The 13467-nt window shown below is 38.5% G+C and overlaps 1 protein-coding gene across 29 annotated transcripts in view; it reads right to left on the bottom strand.

The window, feature by feature from the left end:
* kcnma1 (potassium calcium-activated channel subfamily M alpha 1) overlaps positions 1-13467 on the bottom strand; it is a 657167-nt gene that overhangs the window by 334602 nt on the left and 309098 nt on the right. The gene's annotated exons all lie outside the window — the stretch shown is intronic.

Raw genomic sequence — 13467 nt, 5'->3', positions numbered from 1 at the left:
TCTTCCACCTGCTTTCTTGCTCCTCCCATTGCAGTATAAAAGGAAGGTATGAAAGTAGGAACCCCGGTGGCGAAGTGTGTTAAAGCGCTGAGCTGCTGAACTTGCAGACCCAAAGGTCCCAGGTTCAAACCCCGGGAGCAGCATGAGCGGCTGCTGTTAGCTCCAGCTCCTGCCAACCTAGCAGTTCGAAAACATGCCAATGTGAGTAGATCTACCTATTTACCACTCCGGCGGGAAGGTAACGGCGCTCCATGCAGTCATGCTGGCCACATGACCTTGGAGGTATCTACGGACAATGCTGGCTCTTCGGCTTAGAAATGGGATGAGCACCAACCTCCAGAGACAGACATGACTGGACTTAATGTCAGGGGAAACCTTTACCTTTATCTATGAAAGTAGATGTGAGTCATTTCAAACATAGCTGTCTCACTGTGCATTTATTTTAGTTTGAGTTGATGTTCTGAAACTTAAAACACTGTTAGTTGCTTTTTGTTTCACTCCAGAAGATGCCTAAATGTCTATCAAACAACTGAATGTTTTTGAGTTCATGGCAAAAAAGAAAAAGCCTAATATTGAAGACCAAGAAGGCAGCAGGTTGAGAACCATTATAGCTGCTGGTACTGGTGAAGACCCTAGAACATGCACACCTGGACTGCAGGTGAAAACTGAAGAAACTGTGGAAACTGAGGTATCTACTACTGGTTCATCTAATCCAGTGGTGTAGGTCCCCAGATGTTTTGGCCTTCAACTCCCAAAAATCTTAACAGCCGGTAAACTGGCTGGGATTTCTGGGAGTTAAAGGCCAAAACACCCAGGGACCCACAGGTTGAAAACCACTGATCTAATCCTAGCCCTGCCAAAGAAACCATGGAATAGGAGCAAAGCTGTGTTAGACTATGGCCTGTGAAGAACTTTTGCACAATGATGGTAATTTCAGGGCCTTGTTGAGATCTTGTGCTAGATCAGGTGCCACTGACCTGAAAAGCCATTTCAAAACTGCAGCTATGAATGCCCACTATACCTGTACTACTCCTCAAATACAGAACGAACTAATAGACATTTCTGGTAACAAGATAGTCAAAAGAAATGTTGGAAGATGCAATGCATCACAGTGTTTCTCTGTTACAGAAGATGAAACTTTGGATGTGAGTATCTCAGAACAGCTTTCGCTCTTGGTAAGGTTTGTTGATGTTGAAGCTTCAGGAATAAGAAGCGATTTTATAGGCTTTGTGAAGATAAGTGATTGCATGGTGGATGTATTGCAGTCATTATTTTGAAAACACTTTAAAATGGGCTGAACTTGCAATATTTGTGTGGGCAGGGTTATGATGGAGCTGCTAATATGAGTGGTCATTGCAATGGTGGACATATTAATGGTATCACATAAGTATCCAATTACTGTCTACATCCACTGCAGTGCTCACTCATTAAATCTAGCTTTAGCAGACTTGCAGCATTCTACCTGTCAGAAGATGATAAAGAGCAATATCATGTGTGTGCAATTTCTTCAGAGCACCATCCATCAGACAGGAAATGTTGAAAAATATTGGTGGTGGGTTCATAGGTGTGGGGTAGCAGTGTATGGGTTTGTTAAGATGTTATAACCCTACAGTTTCTGCTTTTTATTGTACTATTTGTACTTCATTTTTGCTTTCTGTTCTGAGCAGTTCTGAGTCCCTTTTTGGAAGATGGGGCAGGGCATAAATAAAGTTTTATTTATTGTCTTTGACCCAGCAAGATCAGTGGTGGAGTCTATGATTGGAGAAGTTAGGATTTCTCACATCTGTTCAAGGCAGACATGTAAAAGCAACATCTAGGCAACTTCACCAGCACCAATGAAATGTTAAAGTCTAAATGTGTACACCCCATCCCTAGACTTTTTCTGCAGTCAGTTTTAAGAAAAGTTTACAAGGCACAAGGAAGTAGTTCAGGAAGTACATATGTCCCTCTCTATTAATTGTGGTTATTTAAAATACACTTTGAACAAGTGCATAGAACTTTGCAATTAATGCCTTCAAGATACTGACACACTGATGGAAGAGTTTGACCTGTGGTGCAGAAAATGGAAAAAGATTACATCTGCAGAAAAACCATCAAATGCACTGGAAGCATATTGTGTCTGTGACAGACAGTTTTTTTTTCCAAATGTGAAGAAACTTCTTCAGATTTCTGTAACATTACCAGTGTCAACAGCTACAAATGAGAGTTTATTTTCAGCTCTTAAGCATTTGAAAACATACCTAAAAAGCACAATGGGGCAGGAAATTCTGACTAGACTTGCACTCTTGAATGCACTGACAGTTTTTAAGTGTTTCCAACAAGCATTGTGGTATTTTTGTAACCACTAAATTACCAATTAAGAGTCATTTTCAGGTTTTTTTAGACATGAAACTTTATAGCTAAAATAGAAATTTGATTTAATTAAGTATATATAAAATATAGAATGAGTCATAATATTTAAATTATTTTGTGTTCATGATTCACTAAAACATGTTCCAACCCCCACCTTATCTCCATTTTTTTTTTGCTACAAGGACATATCACGTTAGAAGAGAATATGAATTTTAAAATGATGTAAGTGGAGAATAACTCCTAATGGTACTATTTAATTTTTCAACTTGCCCAAATTTTAATGACACTCCCAAAAGCTTGAACAGAGAACACAGGAAAGCTATAAGTATCTATCTCACTTTGTCCTCTGCCCCAAAGCACTTTATAACTTTAAAATGGCACTTTAGTTCAATTTGGCCACTCCATACTATCCCCCCTCCACCAACCTGGTGGTTCATTTTATTTTATTTTACTTTTACATATTTTATGTTTTAAAGGGCTTTTATGCTTAATGTAATGTATTGTTTGCATAATGTGATTTTACTGTGTTTTATTCATTGTAATATGTTTTAATTGTACTTGTTTACTGTTTTCGGGCCATTGTCCAGTGTTAGCTGCCCCGAGTCTCTGCGGGGAGATGGTGGCGGGGTAAAAAAATAAAGTGACTTACTTACGTCTACTGAACAATACAAAATACTGTGTTCACACAAATAAACATTTATGTCTAGGCATGTAATCTTCAACTAGTTCATCCTCACATGCAAGGAGGAATAATTTTCATAGTTTTGTTTTCACTTGCAAAAGAAACATTAACATTTTTGCACATCCTGAATTGCTTCATAAAATTATCCTGTGCAGAATAATACAGGGAGGAGGGGGGTTACACAAAAATTACAGCATAAAAATGAAAACAAGGTATGTATCCAAGAGCAGTGTGGGATTTTATGCCAAGATCCACAGTTTTTCTGCAAACAAATGTATATCTGCATAAAATGCTTTTCTTGAAATATTTCATGATGTGCAAATACCAAGCACAATCTGAGCAAATCTGCCTCTGTGTTTTGTGTCTATATCAGGTTTCCTGAGCATATTTATCCAAACTGTGTTTATCTGTTGTGAAGCAAATTGCAGTAAATATTCTTTTCATCACCACTTCTGTCACATTTCAAAGGACATAACAGGCACTACATTGTGGCATTTAGGATTAAAATAACAGGTTGATATATGATTTCCTATAATTGATTTAAAGAGTCTTAGTCAAGAGATATTCAGTGCCATTTATGTTTTAGAAATAAGTGTCCTGTAGTTCAGAAATAAAATTGAAGAAAGCTTTCTTACACTTTCTTGACAGCTATCTCCCATGTGGTCTAACGGCACCCCACAGGAAGAATGTTAATATGTCATTGAGGAATATTTGGTTCCAGATTATTGTGTGAGAAAGATATTTATGTAGCATGACAACACAGCAGTTATAAATACGCATAGCATATTAATATAAATGCAAGCATAGCTATGTAACAAGTTGTTTCTTTGCTGTTTCTTTCTATTCTCCCTTACAGAGAGCAGCTGCTCCTTCACAGAATCATAGAGTTGTAAGAGACCTCATGAGCCATCCAGTCCAACCCCCTGCCAAGAAGCAGGAAAATAACATTCAAAGCACCCCTGACAGATGGCCATTCAGCCTCTGCTTAAAAGCCTCCAAAGAAATAGCCTCCACCACACTCCGGGGCAGAGAGTTCCACTGCTGAACAGCTCTCACAGTTAGAAAGTTCTTCTTGATGTTCAGGTAGAATATCCTTTCCTGTAGTTTGAACCCATTTCTCTGTGTCCTAGTCTCCAGGGCAGCAGAAAACAAGCTTTCTCCCTTCCCCCTATGACTTCCCCTCACATATTTATACATGGTTTGTTAGGAGTACTATTGAAAAAAATAAAATAAAACAAAGGCCAGTAACTGCTCTATTTCACTGGATGGGAATGTGGCCCACCCATTGCAATAAAGTGTTCCTTCGTGGTTCACGTTTCACTCCCTCACTGTTTTGTGGGTTTTCGATAAATATTAATGTAACCATTTATTGCGGTATTTTCACTGTTTCGTGGGTTTCTGTGGTGTACAAAGGGTTTTGGAAGGGGGGAAAGGAAGGGAAGGGTTGGAAATAAAAAGGGTTGTTTAGCTTCCGTTCTTCTCTGCCGGTGTATTGTAACTGCTAAAATAAAGTACAGACTGCATTGTAGTAAGTGGTCTGTGGTTTGCTCTCCTCCACTCATAGAATAAATATAGTGTCCCTACTTTGCGGATTTTCACTTATTGCGGGTGGTCCTGGAACGTAACCCCCGCGATAAGTGAGGGAACACTGTAATGTGAATGTTTCATTTGCATCTAACAGTGTTATGTGATAAACAAGATTTTTGTACAGAAAGTAGTGGTTTTCCTTGCAAGTACAATGCTTTTGTTGCAATGGTGTAGTAACAATGTGGCCACAGACCATATTTTAGTTTTTGGAGACCACTGGTTGTCCACAGACCATAGGTTGGGAACCACCGCTCTAATCTGTTTAGCCACAAATACAAGGCCAATGGGAAGATTGGAAAAGGATTATCTGTGGCCTGCTGATTTCTATTAATAACCAACTAGCCAGAGTGGTATAGTGGTTTGAGGGTTGGACTATGATTCTGGAGGCTTGAGTTTCAATCCTTTCTTAGCCAAGAAAGGAAACGGATGATCTTGGGCAAGTCACACACTCCCAGTCTCAGAGGAAGACAATGGCAAAATTCTTCTGAACAAATCTTTCCAAGAAAAGTTTGTGATCAGTTCTCTTTAGGATTGCCATAGGTTGGAAACTACTTGAGGGCATACAACAACAACTAAAAGCTGTTATGTGGTGTTTTTATCCTCCATTGTATAATTGTGTTTGATTATCCTCTCTTAATTTAAGGACATTCCAAGAATTTTTAGTGCAGTCTTAATTCCCAAAATTCAAATCTCTAATTCTAAGTCATATACTTTTCCTTCATGCAGAAGCTATTACAGAATTTCTGTTGTCTTTAATGGGTCCAAACTAGCTAACATTTTCACAGATTTTATTTCAAAGTAGTATACTAAGAACCTCATCAGATGGGGATAAATTGCCATGGAGCCCACCGGCTTCCATTCCTCAACACACAGCTACTTCCAGTGGGGCTCCGTGGTATAAGGGAAGGCGAACTGGCACATGCTGCTGTGGCGCCAACATGGGAAGCTTCCTGTCTTTAACTGAGATTAATAGAGGAAGGTGGGTGGCTGATGCTTCCCCACTGTGGAATGGGGTGATGGGTGAGTTGGGCATGTGGGACTTGGGGCTACAGGTTATCCATGCCCCACTCTCGATGGGCACTACCAGATTCGCCACAATGCGTGGAGATTCTGGCAGCCCATCTGATGGGGTCGTAAATGATACTGTCTGTTAAAAGATACTTTGATCTACAACCCCAAAGTTGAAGTTTGACCCATAGACTCAGTAGTATTTACTGCTAGAAATGTATATTTCTAGGATCAACTTGTTTCTCATTGAGAATCTGAGGACTATTTTGCATTAGCATTTTGTTCTCTTAAAGCACCACCCCTTTACTACTTTACCTCTGGAAATCTCAATAATGTCATTAATTCCAAGTGCAGTAAAAATCATTAAGGAGAATTAGAAACCTATTTTAACCTATAATCACCAAATGTTTCATTAACCCTACAAACTTCAAATCTTAAATTGTGTCTGCAACTGGGAAAGGCAGATTTAGAAAAATGACAATTAAAAGACCTTGCTAGCCATCAACCAGTCCTTCATACAAGCTATAAAAATAACAATTTTTCTTTACCCTTAATAGTTGTATGGAAGAGAAAAACTCCAGAAACATGAACTAATGGGCTATGGAAGAGAAAGAGAGTGGGATTCTACTTTTGACTAGACTCCACGCAGGAGATGGGAACATTAATGTTATGTTCATGTCTCCAAAAAAAAAAAGTCATCTAGAAAATCTTCTATATATGTTCAGTTGTTCTACTAATATAATACAACATATGTGACTGGTTAATTTCGAATTACAACTGAGTTTCAGTTAACTGGAACTCTAGCCTGTATGGTCTTCCTCATTAATAACTTTTATCACTTTGACCCCATCCTGATGTTGCTTATTCACATGTTTAATTTGTGAAATGTTCCAATCATCTCCTTGTTCCATTTCACTTAGGCTGGATTTGTCGTTATGTGGGAATCTCTTAAACTAGTTTCAGAAGAACTATATTATTTTGTGAGCATCACAAAATACACTGAGAAGCAGTGAAAAAAGAATGATGGTAAATATTTATGTTACTCTCTTGCTGTTTAGCTTAACTGCCTGGCTTCTGTTTTCAAATTCTTCTTTTTTCTATTTCAATGTATCAATATCATCAATCCAGCCTATTTCCAAGCCACGATTTTCATCAAGAGGGCTAAAATGGTGTAGTGGTTTGTGCACTGGATTAAAAATCTGGAGATCGGGAATTAAGCCCCTGCTCAGTCCTGAAAAAGTACTCAGTGACTATGGACAAGACTTGCTGTCTCAGCTTCAGGAGGAGGTAATGACAAACTACTTCTGGACATCTTGCCAATAAAACCCTGTGATAAGTTGCTTTAAGGTCACCATAATTCAGAAATAACTTGAAAGTACATAAAAGCAGCAACAATCACCCTGAACCTGTAGGGTTAGTAGCAGTTTACTGGTATTTGTATTAAAAACCAACCCTCTGCTCTCAGGTGGGTGAGATAGAAAGCATCAGGCTGCTAAGGAGAATAAAAAAGCACTGAACAATTAACTCACAGTGGTTGCCTCCTTGAATTAGCTGTCACATTTGTAAAAGCACTAGATCAAACAGACACAACTTCCCAAATTCTAGCTCTCACTTAGGCCTGCCTCCTCTCCAGTCCTGTATGAGTACTTAGCAGGATCAAAAACACTACTCTCTTCAATGATGATGAACCCCACAATTCCCAAATCCATCTCCATAGACATTTTTGAAATGTGGAACCTGAAGACACATGCAACAATTTTGAATCACTGCATTACCCAAAAACCACAATCCAAGAGCTTTGTGAGCTGCTGTGTGCATGGTTGGTGTCAATGCCACACAAGTTCACGATTAAGGTATTTGGTATGCTTTACTCAAAAATTCAAGAAGAGCCGATTAAGTTAACCAGCTGCAGCTGAAAACACTATCACCATAAAGTCTTCTTTTTAATATCCTCAAAGTGTATTTTTTCCCAAAACAAAACTTTTCAAACATGCATAAATATGACTAATGCTATACTGTTTCCTGGATCAAAGTTGTAAAAACTAGAATCATTATTATTATATCCCACTTTCGTCTTTTAAAAGAGATAAAAGTGAAAAAAGTGAAGTCCTGGCTGTGTGGGCAAGCATTTGATGAGTGAATTCTGTTGGCTTCAACTCGGTCCAGATTAAGGTTTATGTACAAGGTTTTGCGGACGAATGGTTCAAGGATTTTATACTGTATGGATTTAAATGTATTTATTGTATTTTGTTAAATTATTCAATTGTTTTAATTGCTTATGTTTTATCTTCTTGTATTGTATATTGGCATTGAATTTTTGCCAGATTGTGAGCCTCCCTGAGTCCCTTCGGGTGAGAAGGGCGGGATAGAAATGAGGGAAATAAATAAATAAATAAATTCTAAGTAGGTTTTAAACTGTACAATACACAATGTACAGTTTAAAACCTACAACATGAAGCCGAAATGGAATTAATCCAGCAGGGAAGGGGTTGTAATCTGAAACCATTGGGATATTTCAGTAACCTGATCTGCCCATATCATTTTTACAGACTAATATCAAATTATTAAAATGTACAGATTTGACAACAACAAAAACTTGAATATCCCAGTGCCTTGATATTAAAATCAGTTTCTTGCTGGATTGATATGATTATCACCTAACATAGAACATTTGATCACTGTTCAATGTCACTTTCCTCTGTATTTCTAACCCAATTTTTGTACATGATTTACAGCTCATATGCATTTTTATACATCAAGAGGTGTATCATATTAGCATATTTATGTTCTACATTGTAATCACAAAAAGAAGCACAGCAATGGAATAAAAACACTCTCAAGCTGGCATAAAGCTAAAAGTCTTCCAGGTTGTGATTTTCTCAACAAAATCCCCCTCTCTCCCTCCCATACACACACACACACACACACACACACATAAATGCATTGAAAAAGAAACAAACATTCATTTCATTTATCCTCACTGCTGCTGTCTGGTGCCTCATTCCCCAGTAGCTTTTTGTTTCAGAATTGATTGGATTTTTGTACACAAAATAGCTGCCCTCTTCCCCCATTAACTCAAATAATGTGGCATACTTGCCCCTATGACTCTGTCAGTAGTGACATATGCGTCAAAAATGAAATGGGTGTCCTTGCTGTGGGGAAGTCTATTTTTAGCCATGAATGATTCATTAACTACCGGGGTCTCCCAAAAGCTACATCTGTCAAGCTGTCAGAGGGTCGGGGGAATCAGCAAGGTCACGTTTCAGGAAAGCTGATAATGGGAATGTGATTCCCCCACCCCCTACAGCACACTGAAAGGCAGTGATCCTTGCAAATCCTCCTGTTTTGACAAATCGTTTGTCATGGAAAGTTTGCTTTGAAAAACAGCATCCCAGCCTTCCAAAATCTGTTCAGCTTATTTTACAGTTTGCATTGCAGAGACTTAATATGGTTGTGTCTGACAGTAAGGAAGAATGTCATTAATTCCACGTGCATAACTAATCAGGCCTCGGGGAAAGGGAGAAAAGGAGGCTACTCACAAGGCACATGCAGCTACTTCAGAAGGAAGATGTCTGCTCAATTCAAAAGAATGGAGTTGCAAACAACACCTCACTTGACGGACTGCATAGGTCCCAAACAGGCTTTGCAATTTGACGAAGACACCTGGACTTTCTGACAGAAGTCCAGGAGTTTTCACCAAACTGAAATGCAGTTTTAGTGCTGCATTTCAGGAGCGGATGAAATTCCATTGAGCCTTGGAGACACACTAAGGAGGCAGATATTGCAATTGGGAAAAAAATCAAGGATAAATATGCGAATACAGTTTCTACCTTAGGTATTCAAACAATAATGATCCTACACTTGCTAAAGTGAGAAAAATAGCATCAAGCATAGTGCCACATAAAGAGATTGCTTATGTTATTTGCCAGCAATACTCAATTCTTCTATTAAAAACAGGTGAAATATGGGGATAGGTCATTATGTGAATCTAATTGTTCAATGGTAAAAACAAATAATAGAAATAAAAACAAAAAACAAATACTTTGTTTTCAAAACAATAGAGATCATTTGTTGATTTGTATAGTATAATCCAAAAGGAGCCCCAGTGGCGAAGTGGGTTAAAGCACTGAGCTGCTGAACTTGCAGACTGAAAGGTCCCAGGTTCAAATCCTGAGAGCGGCATGAGCGGCCACTGTTAGCTCCAGCATCTGCCAACCTAGCAGTTCGAAAACATGCCAATGTGAGTAGATCAATAGGTACCGGTCCGGTGGGAAGGTAACGGCACTCCATGCAGTCATGCTGGCCACATGACCTTGGAGGTGTCTACGGACAACGCCGGCTCTTTGGCTTAGAAATGGAGATGAGCACCAACCCCCAGAGTCAGACATGACTGGACTTAACATCAGGGGAAACCTTTACCTTTATAGTATAATTCAGTTAAATTCACATGACACCCCATGCACCTTCCCTTTCGCTAGTGACTTCTGGCACAACAGCAAGGTCCTTTGTTTCCACAACAAACCAAATTTTTCAAAATCCAATTATCTCGAGGACAGAACTCACTTGGAATATTAGGTATAGTTTCCAAATGATCAAAATGGTGGAATAACATCTCTTTTGTGCTTTATTTTTTATTGAACAAATTTTCATGAATACAAATAAAAACATAGATTCACACCAGGTGGGGGGAGGGGGGGTATACAGGCGACAGTGGGGATCTCTATAGAAAAGGAAGGAGAGAAAAAAAGGGAAAAAGAAAAGGGGGGGAGAGGGTAGAGGGGAGAGAGGGGAAATTTTAGGTCTTCCATTTCCATCGGTCTAGCTTTATTTCAATGTTAGTCCGTGTGTGTGTGTGTGTGTGTGTGTGTGTGTGTGTGTGTGTGTGTGTGTGTATATATATATATATATATATATATATATATATATATATATATATATATATTTCCTATCAGTCTGGATGGTTTTATTCGGAACAGATTTTTTTTTTTAAATGGGGCTGCATTTGAAGACAGCCCGGAAACTGCAACTGGTGCAAAGGTCAGTAGCCAGGTTGCTAACTGGAGCTAATTATAGGAGTAGATGATGCCCCTATGAAAACAGCTTCACTGGCTGCTGATAAGTTTCCGGTCCCAAATCAAAGTGCAGGTTATCATCTACAAAGCCCTAAATGGTTTGTGTCCTGCCTATCTTTGTGACCACATTTTCCCCAGTGAACCAGCACAGACCCTAATATCTGCCAGGAAGACCCTTCTCTCACCCCCACCATCATCACAAGCATGGTTGGTGGGGATGAGAGAGAGGGCCTTCATGGTGGTGGCCCCCTTCCTCTGGAACTCCCGCCCCAGGGAGATTAGGCTAGCACCCACACTGTCCATCTTCCACAGGGACTTCTAAACCTGGATGTTCCAGTGTGCATTTGATGATGGTTAAGCCCCTGTTCATGAACGCCCAGGGCTAACTAACCATTAGACTGTACTCAGCACTTTACCCCCAGCCCTGACCCTATAGTCTGCTTTTTGCACAAGCCCATGCCCAGCCTCCTCTAACTTCTGATCTTGTCCACCATATTCCTGGTTCTGGTTATTGAGGTTTGCTTTGATACATTTTAATGATTTTAAACTCTACTGTTTTAATTGTTTAATTAGATTGTTATATGTTTATTATGTTTTAAATGTGTTTTAACTAGTAAATTCTGTTGTTTGCTGGGCTTGGTCCACTTGTAAGCCACCCCAAATCCCTTTGGGGAGATGGTGGTGGGGTATAAAAATGAAGTTGTAGTAGTAGTAGTTATTATTATTATTATTATTATTATTATTATTATTATTATTATTATTTATTACTTCACATATTTGAATGAGCTGGGCTATACAAGTGGATCATTATTCTTATCTATTTCAAAGTGACAGGTGACAAAAAGGTGGTCAGTCACTAGGGGCCGCTGTAGTTATAAGTTTCTGAAGAATGTTTTACGACTGAACTTATTAGATTAGTAGGCTCCACTTGGAGCTAGCAAAAATGGCTACTATGAGCTAAAGTTGGCAACTGAAGAAGATAGCAGAAAAACAGAGGAAAATTGAACAGAATAAATCTTCTTACATTTACTCATTAAGAAGCCAAATTTATATTTCAATTCAGACTGGGTATCATGATCACAATGATACAAACCCATCTAACTGCACATGGTCCTTACATCACAGTTTTGCTTATAGGTTGCTTATAGGTTAATAGGTTGTCCTCACTTTTAACAGTCAAAATGAGATATAACTTAGTAAATTTTATTCTTTTACAGAAGAGGTAACAGGGTGTGGGGCTGGCTAGAGAAAGAAGTTCCTCTACTGTTCATTATTATGACAAGACAAATGAAGTTGCGACCTGGACACATTTATTTCACATTTAACTGTGCTTTTCTTCAGGAGCTTGAAGTAGGTATCTATTTTAAGCAATAAATCAGGATAACATCCAGATAGTTTACCAATCCAAAGTATACTTGTGAACAAAAACAGGTTTCCAAACACTCTTTGCAGCAGTACATCAGCAATTATTTACAGGAAATTCTTAACAGGCTGGGGAGAGGAGATTGCCGCCTAAGCAAATTAACATCCACAAAAATGCAATGAACATTTCCCAGCACCTGGAGAGTCAATTCATAAACCAAAGAAATAAGGGAGCAAGCTTTCTTTAAAAAAAAAACCACACACATACACACCTAAATATATGAAGTGATTTTACAGTGAAGCTGACTTCACTTTACAGTTTTGTCCACTGGAGATGAGATTCCCTGTGTTTATGATTTTGTCCCTGGTTAAAAGTAGCTATGGGAGTGAGAACTGGGGAGTGGTGATTGTGATTAGAGCCCAAACTTTTCAAGCAAAACTACTTGTATTGTTAGCTGGTAATGACAGAAATATCCAAGCTAATATATAGTCTCGTTTCGTAATTTCCAGTTTGAAAACATTAACCCAAGTGAACAGATGCTTATATATGGATCCATTCTTTCTATATGAATGTCCATTTTGTAGATACACTAGAGTCTCACTTATCCAACATAAATGGGCCGGCAGAATGTTGGATAAGCGAATATGTTGGATAATAAGAAGGCATTAAGGAAAAGCCTATTAAACATCAAATTAGGTTATGATTTTACAAATTAAGCACCAAAACATCATGTTATACAACAAATTTGACAGAAAAAGTAGTTCAATACGCAGTAATGCTATGTAGTAATTACTGTATTTACGAATTTAGCACCAAAGTATCATGATATATTGAAAACATTGACTACAAAAATGCGTTGGATAATCCAGAACGTTGGATAAGCGAATGCTGGATAAGTGAGACTCTACTGTATTTTCAAGGCAGCTTGCAAGAAAAAATAAACTGAATCACAATAAATAAAAATAAAATAAAAAATTAGTAAAATAAGACAATGCATTAAAAAACAAATTCTGGAGAATATACAACAGGTGAGTCATATTTTAAAAGTCTGTAGAAAACTCTCCTGAAGCAGAAAAAAGGTCTTTGCCTGGTACTTAAAGTCAGTGAAGTTTATATTGGACTACAACTCCCCAAACTCTCCTGTTTGTATGATCACTGTCTATGCTGGCTGAAAATGGCAAGTGTGAAAGTCTAGGAAAAATAAATTTGCTAAGATTTGTAGAAGATGTTAGCCAAACTGGTTAATAACTATCTGATAGTCAGACTGTGACCTGTGGATTCTTGTCCAGGGGCAATGTGATTGCACTGCCCTCTCTTGGAAACCTTTGGCATAGCATAATAAATGTAAACACATGCACTGAAAAGATGGTACATGCTCACACCACTGTGCTCACAGAGTCAGT

This window comes from Anolis carolinensis, chromosome 3, assembly GCF_035594765.1.
Source record: "Anolis carolinensis isolate JA03-04 chromosome 3, rAnoCar3.1.pri, whole genome shotgun sequence".
Classification (NCBI taxonomy): domain Eukaryota; kingdom Metazoa; phylum Chordata; class Lepidosauria; order Squamata; family Dactyloidae; genus Anolis; species Anolis carolinensis.
The sequence above is the reverse complement of the archived record's forward strand: the minus strand, read 5'-3'. Positions and strand labels throughout refer to the sequence as shown.